Source organism: Oncorhynchus nerka, unplaced genomic scaffold, assembly GCF_034236695.1.
Source record: "Oncorhynchus nerka isolate Pitt River unplaced genomic scaffold, Oner_Uvic_2.0 unplaced_scaffold_5942, whole genome shotgun sequence".
In the NCBI taxonomy this organism is placed as follows: Eukaryota; Metazoa; Chordata; class Actinopteri; order Salmoniformes; family Salmonidae; genus Oncorhynchus; species Oncorhynchus nerka.
In genome coordinates this window covers 1-10,358 of record NW_027035372.1, presented here as the reverse complement: position 1 = coordinate 10,358, position 10,358 = coordinate 1, and the positions used below count along the sequence as shown (strand labels likewise).

Below are 10,358 nucleotides of genomic sequence, written 5' to 3'. Positions count from 1 at the left end.
CCACTTGGCCACCATGCCACTCTATTCTGCAATATATATATATATATCAACATTCTGGAAAGTAGTAGTTGTGCAAATGTGAATTTGGCACACAAACTCAGTGAGAAAGGACCTCATACATATATAGCATGCCCTCCCCTCTGAGCTTCCATCCCATTTAATTTGCAGATAAAACGCAATATCAATACACTGTACTTTATATATACACCACTCCATTGAAACTACAATGAAATGATAGCAGCAATTCTTAAAACAGGAACGGACAGGGATCGAAAACATGAACTTCAGTTTTTGAAAATGATGCCATAAAAGTTGGCAACCATGCCACTTCTGTTCTATAAATGTACTAACAGGGATTGAACGCATGTTCTTCAGATTAAAATACCAAATTATTTAGCACATCTCTGTTTCCTGCTTAGAATTTCAACATTCTGGAAAGTAGAAGTTGGGTCTTTGCAAAAAAAAATGGAGAAGCTGGGGATTGAACCCAGGACCTCATACATGCAAAGCATGCGCTCTACCACTGAGCTACACCCCTTTCTGGGAAAGAAAAAATTGTTTCTTATTTTCTTAAATTTCTCCTTTATTATAGCAGGTTAGCCAGTTAAGAACAAGTTCTCATACACAACTGCGACCTGGCCAAGGTAAAGCAAAACAGTGCAATTCATTTGCAGTCTGGACGCGGAGGGGTGAACATCTCCTGCTCTGACTGCAGCTGGAAGGGACTGCTGCGAGAGATGACCTGGGCCGCCTGTGATTGCCTTGATAAGGCGGAAGGGAGCTTTACCTAGCATAGACTTACAGATGACCTGGAGCCAGTGGTTCTGGCGAGGTAGTTACACATGGAACAAACAAGCGCACAGTCAATAACAAAATAGCCAGTGGTTCTGGCAGTGGTTCTGGCGACGAATATGTAGCGAGGGCCAGCCGACTAGAGCATACAGGTCGCAGTGGCCATATCAAGACAATTGACCTTTTCTTTACACTGTTGTGATGAAAGTACATTTCCATAATATCAGCTATCTACCATAAACGTCGAACAGGGATTAAACCCATGTGCTTCAGTTAACAAAAACAGATGGCTTTGCGCATCTATTTCATTCTTAGAATGTCAACATTGTGGAAAGTGGGAGTTGTGCAAAAGCTAATTTAACAAGTGAATACTCTCAAAAGACAAGTTGGGGAATACTGTAGGACAGGAAACATGTAAAGTGGCTCTATCGTAGAGATACTTCCCCTTAATATAATAGTTGTGTTCAAATATTGATACAACATGATTTGTCTACAAAGTCCTCCAATGAATGTAAATTTCCATGGAATTTGAAGCCTTTTCTATAAAGGCACGGATGGGATTTGAACCCATGTTCTTCGGTTTACGAGACCGACGCCTTACCACTTGGCCACCATGCCACTCTATTCTGCAATATATATATATATATCAACATTCTGGAAAGTAGTAGTTGTGCAAATGTGAATTTGGCACACAAACTCAGTGGAGAAAGGACCTCATACATATATAGCATGCCCTCCCCTCTGAGCTTCCATCCCATTTAATTTGCAGATAAAACGCAATATCAATACACTGTACTTTATATATACACCACTCCATTGAAACTACAATGAAATGATAGCAGCAATTCTTAAAACAGGAACGGACAGGGATCGAAAACATGAACTTCAGTTTTTGAAAATGATGCCATAAAAGTTGGCAACCATGCCACTTCTGTTCTATAAATGTACTAACAGGGATTGAACGCATGTTCTTCAGATTAAAATACCAAATTATTTAGCACATCTCTGTTTCCTGCTTAGAATTTCAACATTCTGGAAAGTAGAAGTTGGGTCTTTGCAAAAAAACCTGGAGAAGCTGGGGATTGAACCCAGGACCTCATACATGCAAAGCATGCGCTCTACCACTGAGCTACACCCCCTTCTGGGAAAGAAAAATTGTTTCTTATTTTCTTAAATTTCTCCTTTATTATAGCAGGTTAGCCAGTTAAGAACAAGTTCTCATACACAACTGCGACCTGGCCAAGGTAAAGCAAAGCAGTGCAATTCATTTGCAGTCTGGACGCGGAGGGGTGAACATCTCCTGCTCTGACTGCAGCTGGAAGGACTGCTGCGAGAGGACTAGGCCGCCTGTGATTGCCTTGATAAGGCGGAGCTTTACCTAGCATAGACTTACAGATGACCTGGAGCCAGTGGTTCTGGCGACGAGTTACACTGGATGGAACAAACAAGCGCAAAAGTGCAGTCAATAACAAAATAGCCAGTGGTTCTGGCAATAAGGCGAATATTACAGATGACCTGGAGCCAGTGGTTCTGGCGACGAGTTACACATGGAACCAGCCGACTAGAGCATACAGGTCATACAGGTCAGTGGCCATATCAAGACAATTGACCTTTTCTTTACACTGTTGTGATGAAAGTACATTTCCATAATATCAGCTATCTACCATAACGTCGAACAGGGATTAAACCCATGTGCTTCAGTTAACAAAAACAGATGGCTTTGCGCATCTATTTCATTCTTAGAATGTCAACATTGTGGAAAGTGGGAGTTGTGCAAAAGCTAATTTAACAAGTGAATACTCTCAAAAGACAAGTTGGGGAATACTGTAGGACAGGAAACATGTAAAGTGGCTCTATCGTAGAGATACTTCCCCTTAATATAATAGTTGTGTTCAAATATTGATACAACATGATTTGTCTACAAAGTCCTCCAATGAATGTAAATTTCCATGGAATTTGAAGCCTTTTCTATAAAGGCACGGATGGGATTTGAACCCATGTTCTTCGGTTTACGAGACCGACGCCTTACCACTTGGCCACCATGCCACTCTATTCTGCAATATATATATATATATCAACATTCTGGAAAGTAGTAGTTGTGCAAATGTGAATTTGGCACACAAACTCAGTGGAGAAAGGACCTCATACATATATAGCATGCCCTCCTCCCTCTGAGCTTCCATCCCATTTAATTTGCAGATAAAACGCAATATCAATACACTGTACTTTATATATACACCACTCCATTGAAACTACAATGAAATGATAGCAGCAATTCTTAAAACAGGAACGGACAGGGATCGAAAACATGAACTTCAGTTTTTGAAAATGATGCCATAAAAGTTGGCAACCATGCCACTTCTGTTCTATAAATGTACTAACAGGGATTGAACGCATGTTCTTCAGATTAAAAGACCAAATTATTTAGCACATCTCTGTTTCCTGCTTAGAATTTCAACATTCTGGAAAGTAGAAGTTGGGTCTTTGCAAAAAAAAATGGAGAAGCTGGGGATTGAACCCAGGACCTCATACATGCAAAGCATGCGCTCTACCACTGAGCTACACCCCCTTTCTGGGAAAGAAAAATTGTTTCTTATTTTCTTAAATTTCTCCTTTATTATAGCAGGTTAGCCAGTTAAGAACAAGTTCTCATACACAACTGCGACCTGGCCAAGGTAAAGCAAAACAGTGCAATTCATTTGCAGTCTGGACGCGGAGGGGTGAACATCTCCTGCTCTGACTGCAGCTGGAAGGGACTGCTGCGAGAGGACTAGGCCGCCTGTGATTGCCTTGATAAGGCGGAGCTTTACCTAGCATAGACTTACAGATGACCTGGAGCCAGTGGTTCTGGCGACGAGTTACACATGGAACAAACAAGCGCACAGTCAATAACAAAATAGCCAGTGGTTCTGGCAACGAATATGACCTGGAGCCAGTGGTTCTGGCGAGGGCCAGCCGACTAGAGCATACAGGTCATACAGGTCAGTGGCCATATCAAGACAATTGACCTTTTCTTTACACTGTTGTGATGAAAGTACATTTCCATAATATCAGCTATCTACCATAAACGTCGAACAGGGATTAAACCCATGTGCTTCAGTTAACAAAAACAGATGGCTTTGCGCATCTATTTCATTCTTAGAATGTCAACATTGTGGAAAGTGGGAGTTGTGCAAAAGCTAATTTAACAAGTGAATACTCTCAAAAGACAAGTTGGGGAATACTGTAGGACAGGAAACATGTAAAGTGGCTCTATCGTAGAGATACTTCCCCTTAATATAATAGTTGTGTTCAAATATTGATACAACATGATTTGTCTACAAAGTCCTCCAATGAATGTAAATTTCCATGGAATTTGAAGCCTTTTCTATAAAGGCACGGATGGGATTTGAACCCATGTTCTTCGGTTTACGAGACCGACGCCTTACCACTTGGCCACCATGCCACTCTATTCTGCAATATATATATATATATCAACATTCTGGAAAGTAGTAGTTGTGCAAATGTGAATTTGGCACACAAACTCAGTAGAGAAAGGACCTCATACATATATAGCATGCCCTCCCCTCTGAGCTTCCATCCCATTTAATTTGTAGATAAAACGCAATATCAATACACTGTACTTTATATATACACCACTCCATTGAAACTACAATGAAATGATAGCAGCAATTCTTAAAACAGGAACGGACAGGGATCGAAAACATGAACTTCAGTTTTTGAAAATGATGCCATAAAAGTTGGCAACCATGCCACTTCTGTTCTATAAATGTACTAACAGGGATTGAACGCATGTTCTTCAGATTAAAAGACCAAATTATTTAGCACATCTCTGTTTCCTGCTTAGAATTTCAACATTCTGGAAAGTAGAAGTTGGGTCTTTGCAAAAAAACCTGGAGAAGCTGGGGATTGAACCCAGGACCTCATACATGCAAAGCATGAGCTACACCCCCTTTCTGGGAAAGAAGAAATTGTTTCTTATTTTCTTAAATTTCTCCTTTATTATAGCAGGTTAGCCAGTTAAGAACAAGTTCTCATACACAACTGCGACCTGGCCAAGGTAAAGCAAAACAGTGCAATTCATTTGCAGTCTGGACGCGGAGGGGTGAACATCTCCTGCTCTGACTGCAGCTGGAAGGACTGCTGCGAGAGGACTAGGCCGCCTGTGATTGCCTTGATAAGGCGGAGCTTTACCTAGCATAGACTTACAGATGACCTGGAACCAGTGGTTCTGGCGACGAGTTACACATGGAACAAACTAGCGCACAGTCAATAACAAAATAGAAGGGATTTTTTTTAAAAGGCAATAAATATGCCATAGTACCGAAGTAGTCACAATTTAGCAAATGAACACTGGAGTGATAGATGAGCAGATGATGATGTGCAAGTAGAAATCCTGGTGTGCAAAAGTGCAGAAAGTAAATAAAAACAATATGGCGATGAGGTAGGTAGATTGGGTGGGCTATTTACAGATGGGCATCTCCTGCTCTGACTGCAGCTGGAAGGGACTGCTGCGAGAGGACTAGGCCGCCTGTGATTGCCTTGATAAGGCGGAGCTTTACCTAGCATAGACTTACAGATGACCTGGAGCCAGTGGTTCTGGCGACGAGTTACACATGGAACAAACAAGCGCACAGTCAATAACAAAATAGCCAGTGGTTCTGGCAACGAATATGTAGCAGCACCAGCCACTAGAGCATACAGGTCGCAGTGGCCATATCAAGACAATTGACCTTTTCTTTACACTGTTGTGATGAAAGTACATTTCCATAATATCAGCTATCTACCATAAACGTCGAACAGGGATTAAACCCATGTGCTTCAGTTAACAAAAACAGATGGCTTTGCGCATCTATTTCATTCTTAGAATGTCAACATTGTGGAAAGTGGGAGTTGTGCAAAAGCTAATTTAACAAGTGAATACTCTCAAAAGACAAGTTGGGGAATACTGTAGGACAGGAAACATGTAAAGTGGCTCTATCGTAGAGATACTTCCCCTTAATATAATAGTTGTGTTCAAATATTGATACAACATGATTTGTCTACAAAGTCCTCCAATGAATGTAAATTTCCATGGAATTTGAAGCCTTTTCTATAAAGGCACGGATGGGATTTGAACCCATGTTCTTCGGTTTACGAGACCGACGCCTTACCACTTGGCCACCATGCCACTCTATTCTGCAATATATATATATATATCAACATTCTGGAAAGTAGTAGTTGTGCAAATGTGAATTTGGCACACAAACTCAGTGGAGAAAGGACCTCATACATATATAGCATGCCCTCCCCTCTGAGCTTCCATCCCATTTAATTTGTAGATAAAACGCAATATCAATACACTGTACTTTATATATACACCACTCCATTGAAACTACAATGAAATGATAGCAGCAATTCTTAAAACAGGAACGGACAGGGATCGAAAACATGAACTTCAGTTTTTGAAAATGATGCCATAAAAGTTGGCAACCATGCCACTTCTGTTCTATAAATGTACTAACAGGGATTGAACGCATGTTCTTCAGATTAAAAGACCAAATTATTTAGCACATCTCTGTTTCCTGCTTAGAATTTCAACATTCTGGAAAGTAGAAGTTGGGTCTTTGCAAAAAAAAATGGAGAAGCTGGGGATTGAACCCAGGACCTCATACATGCAAAGCATGCGCTCTACCACTGAGCTACACCCCTTTCTGGGAAAGAAAAAATTGTTTCTTATTTTCTTAAATTTCTCCTTTATTATAGCAGGTTAGCCAGTTAAGAACAAGTTCTCATACACAACTGCGACCTGGCCAAGGTAAAGCAAAGCAGTGCAATTCATTTGCAGTCTGGACGCGGAGGGGTGAACATCTCCTGCTCTGACTGCAGCTGGAAGGACTGCTGCGAGAGGACTAGGCCGCCTGTGATAGCCTTGATAAGGCGGAGCTTTACCTAGCATAGACTTACAGATGACCTGGAACCAGTGGTTCTGGCGACGAGTTACACATGGAACAAACAAGCGCACAGTCAATAACAAAATAGCCAGTGGTTCTGGCAACGAATATGTAGCAAGGGCCAGCCGACTAGAGCATACAGGTCGCAGTGGCCATATCAAGACAATTGACCTTTTCTTTACACTGTTGTGATGAAAGTACATTTCCATAATATCAGCTATCTACCATAAACGTCGAACAGGGATTAAACCCATGTGCTTCAGTTAACAAAAACAGATGGCTTTGCGCATCTATTTAATTCTTAGAATGTCAACATTGTGGAAAGTGGGAGTTGTGCAAAAGCTAATTTAACAAGTGAATACTCTCAAAAGACAAGTTGGGGAATACTGTAGGACAGGAAACATGTAAAGTGGCTCTATCGTAGAGATACTTCCCCTTAATATAATAGTTGTGTTCAAATATTGATACAACATGATTTGTCTACAAAGTCCTCCAATGAATGTAAATTTCCATGGAATTTGAAGCCTTTTCTATAAAGGCACGGATGGGATTTGAACCCATGTTCTTCGGTTTACGAGACCGACGCCTTACCACTTGGCCACCATGCCACTCTATTCTGCAATATATATATATATCAACATTCTGGAAAGTAGTAGTTGTGCAAATGTGAATTTGGCACACAAACTCAGTGGAGAAAGGACCTCATACATATATAGCATGCCCTCCCCTCTGAGCTTCCATCCCATTTAATTTGTAGATAAAACGCAATATCAATACACTGTACTTTATATATACACCACTCCATTGAAACTACAATGAAATGATAGCAGCAATTCTTAAAACAGGTACGGACAGGGATCGAAAACATGAATTTCAGTTTTTGAAAATGATGCCATAAAAGTTGGCAACCATGCCACTTCTGTTCTATAAATGTACTAACAGGGATTGAACGCATGTTCTTCAGATTAAAAGACCAAATTATTTAGCACATCTCTGTTTCCTGCTTAGAATTTCAACATTCTGGAAAGTAGAAGTTGGGTCTTTGCAAAAAAAAATGGAGAAGCTGGGGATTGAACCCAGTACCTCATACATGCAAAGCATGCGCTCTACCACTGAGCTACACCCCCTTTCTGGGAAAGAATTTTTTTTTCTTATTTTCTTAAATTTCTCCTTTATTATAGCAGGTTAGCCAGTTAAGAACAAGTTCTCATACACAACTGCGACCTGGCCAAGGTAAAGCAAAGCAGTGCAATTCATTTGCAGTCTGGACGCGGAGGGGTGAACATCTCCTGCTCTGACTGCAGCTGGAAGGACTGCTGCGAGAGGACTAGGCCGCCTGTGATAGCCTTGATAAGGCGGAGCTTTACCTAGCATAGACTTACAGATGACCTGGAACCAGTGGTTCTGGCGACGAGTTACACATGGAACAAACAAGCGCACAGTCAATAACAAAATAGCCAGTGGTTCTGGCAACGAATATGTAGCAAGGGCCAGCCGACTAGAGCATACAGGTCGCAGTGGCCATATCAAGACAATTGACCTTTTCTTTACACTGTTGTGATGAAAGTACATTTCCATAATATCCGCTATCTACCATAAACGTCGAACAGGGATTAAACCCATGTGCTTCAGTTAACAAAAACAGATGGCTTTGCGCATCTATTTAATTCTTAGAATGTCAACATTGTGGAAAGTGGGAGTTGTGCAAAAGCTAATTTAACAAGTGAATACTCTCAAAAGACAAGTTGGGGAATACTGTAGGACAGGAAACATGTAAAGTGGCTCTATCGTAGAGATACTTCCCCTTAATATAATAGTTGTGTTCAAATATTGATACAACATGAATTGTCTACAAAGTCCTCCAATGAATGTAAATTTCCATGGAATTTGAAGCCTTTTCTATAAAGGCACGGATGGGATTTGAACCCATGTTCTTCGGTTTACGAGACCGACGCCTTACCACTTGGCCACCATGCCACTCTATTCTGCAATATATATATATATATCAACATTCTGGAAAGTAGTAGTTGTGCAAATGTGAATTTGGCACACAAACTCAGTGGAGAAAGGACCTCATACATATATAGCATGCCCTCCCCTCTGAGCTTCCATCCCATTTAATTTGTAGATAAAACGCAATATCAATACACTGTACTTTATATATACACCACTCCATTGAAACTACAATGAAATGATAGCAGCAATTCTTAAAACAGGAACGGACAGGGATCGAAAACATGAACTTCAGTTTTTGAAAATGATGCCATAAAAGTTGGCAACCATGCCACTTCTGTTCTATAAATGTACTAACAGGGATTGAACGCATGTTCTTCAGATTAAAAGACCAAATTATTTAGCACATCTCTGTTTCCTGCTTAGAATTTCAACATTCTGGAAAGTAGAAGTTGGGTCTTTGCAAAAAAAAAATGGAGAAGCTGGGGATTGAACCCAGGACCTCATACATGCAAAGCATGCGCTCTACCACTGAGCTACACCCCCTTTCTGGGAAAGAAAAAATTGTTTCTTATTTTCTTAAATTTCTCCTTTATTATAGCAGGTTAGCCAGTTAAGAACAAGTTCTCATACACAACTGCGACCTGGCCAAGGTAAAGCAAAACAGTGCAATTCATTTGCAGTCTGGACGCGGAGGGGTGAACATCTCCTGCTCTGACTGCAGCTGGAAGGGACTGCTGCGAGAGGACTAGGCCAGATGACCTGTGATTGCCTTGATGGAAGGCGGAGCTTTTTTTACCTAGCATAGACTTACAGATGACCTGGAGCCAGTGGTTCTGGCAGAAAGTTAAAAACAATATGGAACAAACAAGCGCACAGTCAATAACAAAATAGCCAGTGGTTCTGGCAAACAAACAATCAATAACAAAATAGCCAGTGGTTCTGGCAAATATGGGCCAGCCGACTAGAGCATACAGGTCGCAGTGGCCATATCAAGACAATTGACCTTTTCTTTACACTGTTGTGATGAAAGTACATTTCCATAATATCAGCTATCTACCATAAACGTCGAACAGGGATTAAACCCATGTGCTTCAGTTAACAAAAACAGATGGCTTTGCGCATCTATTTCATTCTTAGAATGTCAACATTGTGGAAAGTGGGAGTTGTGCAAAAGCTAATTTAACAAGTGAATACTCTCAAAAGACAAGTTGGGGAATACTGTAGGACAGGAAACATGTAAAGTGGCTCTATCGTAGAGATACTTCCCCTTAATATAATAGTTGTGTTCAAATATTGATACAACATGATTTGTCTACAAAGTCCTCCAATGAATGTAAATTTCCATGGAATTTGAAGCCTTTTCTATAAAGGCACGGATGGGATTTGAACCCATGTTCTTCGGTTTACGAGACCGACGCCTTACCACTTGGCCACCATGCCACTCTATTCTGCAATATATATATATATATCAACATTCTGGAAAGTAGTAGTTGTGCAAATGTGAATTTGGCACACAAACTCAGTGGAGAAAGGACCTCATACATATATAGCATGCCCTCCCCTCTGAGCTTCCATCCCATTTAATTTGCAGATAAAACGCAATATCAATACACTGTACTTTATATATACACCACTCCATTGAAACTACAATGAAATGATAGCAGCAATTCTTAAAAC

General features: G+C 40.7%; 13 non-coding genes across 13 annotated transcripts; all 13 read right to left on the bottom strand.

Moving 5' to 3' along the window:
* Window positions 1-466: 466 nt before the first annotated feature.
* On the bottom strand, window positions 467-538 carry trnaa-ugc (transfer RNA alanine (anticodon UGC)). The gene has a single exon. It is a non-coding gene; the product is annotated as a tRNA-Ala (tRNA).
* An 800-nt stretch (window positions 539-1,338) lies between these two features.
* trnat-cgu (transfer RNA threonine (anticodon CGU)) lies at window positions 1,339-1,410 on the bottom strand. The gene has a single exon. It is a non-coding gene; the product is annotated as a tRNA-Thr (tRNA).
* Window positions 1,411-1,859: 449 nt separating this feature from the next.
* Window positions 1,860-1,931, bottom strand: trnaa-ugc (transfer RNA alanine (anticodon UGC)). Its single transcript has one exon. It is a non-coding gene; the product is annotated as a tRNA-Ala (tRNA).
* An 835-nt stretch (window positions 1,932-2,766) lies between these two features.
* On the bottom strand, window positions 2,767-2,838 carry trnat-cgu (transfer RNA threonine (anticodon CGU)). Its single transcript has one exon. It is a non-coding gene; the product is annotated as a tRNA-Thr (tRNA).
* Window positions 2,839-3,289: 451 nt separating this feature from the next.
* Window positions 3,290-3,361, bottom strand: trnaa-ugc (transfer RNA alanine (anticodon UGC)). The gene has a single exon. It is a non-coding gene; the product is annotated as a tRNA-Ala (tRNA).
* Window positions 3,362-4,165: 804 nt separating this feature from the next.
* On the bottom strand, window positions 4,166-4,237 carry trnat-cgu (transfer RNA threonine (anticodon CGU)). Its single transcript has one exon. It is a non-coding gene; the product is annotated as a tRNA-Thr (tRNA).
* A 1,653-nt stretch (window positions 4,238-5,890) lies between these two features.
* On the bottom strand, window positions 5,891-5,962 carry trnat-cgu (transfer RNA threonine (anticodon CGU)). Its single transcript has one exon. It is a non-coding gene; the product is annotated as a tRNA-Thr (tRNA).
* A 449-nt stretch (window positions 5,963-6,411) lies between these two features.
* Window positions 6,412-6,483, bottom strand: trnaa-ugc (transfer RNA alanine (anticodon UGC)). The gene has a single exon. It is a non-coding gene; the product is annotated as a tRNA-Ala (tRNA).
* A 778-nt stretch (window positions 6,484-7,261) lies between these two features.
* Window positions 7,262-7,333, bottom strand: trnat-cgu (transfer RNA threonine (anticodon CGU)). The gene has a single exon. It is a non-coding gene; the product is annotated as a tRNA-Thr (tRNA).
* A 447-nt stretch (window positions 7,334-7,780) lies between these two features.
* On the bottom strand, window positions 7,781-7,852 carry trnaa-ugc (transfer RNA alanine (anticodon UGC)). Its single transcript has one exon. It is a non-coding gene; the product is annotated as a tRNA-Ala (tRNA).
* A 778-nt stretch (window positions 7,853-8,630) lies between these two features.
* Window positions 8,631-8,702, bottom strand: trnat-cgu (transfer RNA threonine (anticodon CGU)). Its single transcript has one exon. It is a non-coding gene; the product is annotated as a tRNA-Thr (tRNA).
* A 450-nt stretch (window positions 8,703-9,152) lies between these two features.
* Window positions 9,153-9,224, bottom strand: trnaa-ugc (transfer RNA alanine (anticodon UGC)). Its single transcript has one exon. It is a non-coding gene; the product is annotated as a tRNA-Ala (tRNA).
* An 825-nt stretch (window positions 9,225-10,049) lies between these two features.
* On the bottom strand, window positions 10,050-10,121 carry trnat-cgu (transfer RNA threonine (anticodon CGU)). The gene has a single exon. It is a non-coding gene; the product is annotated as a tRNA-Thr (tRNA).
* Between the last annotated feature and the right edge of the window lie 237 nt (window positions 10,122-10,358).